Genomic DNA, 3,082 nt, shown 5'->3' with positions numbered 1-3,082 from the left:
GGTTTCAATAATTAGGAATATCGTGAGGATGAGACTCAAGGGCGATTGATATTTTAGGTTGAGGCAAAGGGTTCACAAGTCAACAGGATGTACTTATCTCGCACTAAAGATTAAGCAAAGGCGCTGTTCATGCGTTACTTCACTTCCTTGTATTTAATTGGCATTCTAGTTCTCTTTACAGGTGGTCTCCCACTTCCGTTACTCATTTTCCGGATCTATTCCTGAACTCCTCGTTGTAGAAGTTGGATTTCGGTGAAGGTCGGCGGTGCTAGCGTATGCCTCATTTAGGGTTTTGGGTTAACGAGGCTTGGGTAGGAGGCTTGGGGATTCTCGACTGGTTCCTCGTTGGCGTAATTCTGGTGTTTACAGGATCAACACCGATCGTAATGTTAGGGGTTCGCATCCTTACCATGATGCGATAATTATGGGGGACTCTTAAGCTAAGCACAAAATAGAGTAAGGAGAAGTTAAACAGACAATGTGAGATAAACTCACGATCTCAACGCGCGTCCTAAGATTCCTATACCCTAAGTACTTAAACACCTAGAGTTCAAGCCTTATGTCCTAGAGTCCTTTCCTAAAGATCTCAAACACTTAGAATTCAAGCCTAAAGTCTTTAAAGTCTTATCCTAAAGGCATTGTCCTAGGGTCAAACTTAGGCTCTGATACCAACTGTAACACCCCTAATTTTCAAGGTATTTAAAACTTATAAAATAAAGGCAAATCCATTGATTAAATCCCAAACAGGGCATACAGCTATCCGTAAGTGTCGGGGTGCTATGCCACACCTAGGTTTGAGAACCTAGGTGCACAGGCTAAACTAACTAACAAAGCATAAGTCATAACTAATACTCAAATACAAATCAAGGCACGAAGGACAACTTATCCTAGGCTAGAACTATTGAAACTAAGTCCACGAATCCACTAGCGCGCTCCGAAGCTACTCACTGTCCCTGAAAAACATTCGGTATAACAACCGTCAGCGAATAATGCTGGTAACCCACTCCAACGCGTTAAGTACAATATAGGTAGATATAAGAAACTCATTTTGAAACTGGAATACATATATACTTACGAGACTCTAGTTTAAATCCAAGATTAAGACTGAAGGCATATTAACAGACTCAATATCATAGAATAATCATGAGAACTAATAGACACCCTAAACGTGCAATGCAAGACATAACAGGCAGATAGGCGTGCAAATAACAAGTAGAGGCAACTAAGGCATTCAATACAATGAAGTAGCAAGTAGTCAACAAAGCACACAATTCATCCTCCAACCTTATAGCAAGTTCCAACCGTATAACTCCCCCCCGTCCTTATATCAGTTCCAACCTATACCTCCAGGCCACCCTTATATCCCCACCCCTTATGCCTCCGGGCAACTACATGCCCCCACCGACGAACCCACCTTTCAACCACCAACATATCAAGATGGTGCCGTAGTGCCATTCAATGATCCGCAACTCTAGTGCCAATATCAAGGGGGTTAGTGCATGTAGCTCTAGCATGACACTGCAGCACTTATAACCTGACCCATGCTCAACGGAAAACTAGTTGAAGGTGGGTCTGTGCCTTTAGCACAGTCACCGCTATGGCCTGTACCTTTAGTACAATGACCGGACACACGTAGTGCCAACCGCCAACAGTTTATTTTCCACCAATCACAATCTCATCATCATCATTATCATCATCAGTCACACTGGCCATTGCGCAATGACCACGATACTCACCATCATCAATCAATCAACACATAATCACATAACAAGCAAGACACAACAACAACGACACGTATCACATATAAAATCCTAGAACGATGCCTAAAACCCCAAATGAGACTCATACACGACAAACGGGGTACAACAGGACACGGGGGAAACATCAAACGGGGAAAAGCACCACGAACCACGCCGGGATAACAGCGGTTAGGTGGCGGGTGGAGGACCACCCGCCGGCTACCCGCCGACGGCGGGTTACTATTCCAGCGGGTGGCTGGCGGGCATACCATCGCCCGCCGGCTGCTAGCTGGAACCGTAAAAGCGGACGGCGGGTGGTCAGTCCCCCCACCTACACCCCACTGATACATAGGAAACTTTATGGTCTCGGGACCCCTTGTGGAACCCGAAACCATGTCCAAACACATTCAAACACATAACGACAATACACATATTCAATTAACGGAATTAAATCAAGAATCACAACCAATACGTTCAAACACGACTCCTAAACATGCCATGACCTAACATTAATCATATAACGGTTCAACAGCATCCGGAACCACAAGAACATCAAGAAATCTATATGCAAGTCCTAGGCTAGACTCAACACCTAATAACATAATACGAAATCCACGTTATAACCCTAGGGCTCTAGATATAATCAAAATACAAGATCGTTCATATAATTAATCATAGTATCAAGAACATCAAGATTATCACATAAACATCAAGATTATCGCATAAACACAATATAAACCCTAGGCAAAGCTCTATCAAGACTCAAGCACAGAATCATATATAAAATGAGCCAATGAATAAGATATAGCAAGGAAAATAGGTTTTGTCGAGACATGAGTTACCTTTTAGCCTTAATTAATCCTCCCTTGGCTATTAAGGTTCTTCTATAAGATTTCCATCCGATTGATCTCCCTAGGCTTGGTGGTGGAGAATCTCCTGGGAATAATTTCGTGTAATATAACTATAGGTGGTAAGGGTTTTAATTGCTTCCTAATCCCTATTTATAGAGTTAGGAATCCTAATCAGAATCTGAATAGTAAAGGCTTACTTTCTATTCCTAACAGATATATAGGTCTAGGATTCATAATTGGAATCTGACTAGTAAAATGTTTTACTCTCTTTATTCCTAATAGGCTTAAGACTCTAGTTTAGGCAAGGGTTCACGATTCGTGGTGGACCACGTTAATTAATTAAAGGGAATCCTAACCAAATTAAATCCTATTTAATTATTATTAACGGAATTAATTAAATAATTAATCCGGGATCAAAGGCCGTAACACGGGGTGTTACAACCTCGTTCTCAGCAACAAGATGCAGTTAGGGTAGTTCGTTTATGTCGATCG

The sequence above is a fragment of the Ipomoea nil genome, unplaced genomic scaffold, assembly GCF_001879475.1.
Source record: "Ipomoea nil cultivar Tokyo-kokei standard unplaced genomic scaffold, Asagao_1.1 scaffold3377, whole genome shotgun sequence".
In the NCBI taxonomy this organism is placed as follows: Eukaryota; Viridiplantae; Streptophyta; class Magnoliopsida; order Solanales; family Convolvulaceae; genus Ipomoea; species Ipomoea nil.
Note: the sequence above shows the minus strand (reverse complement) of the source record.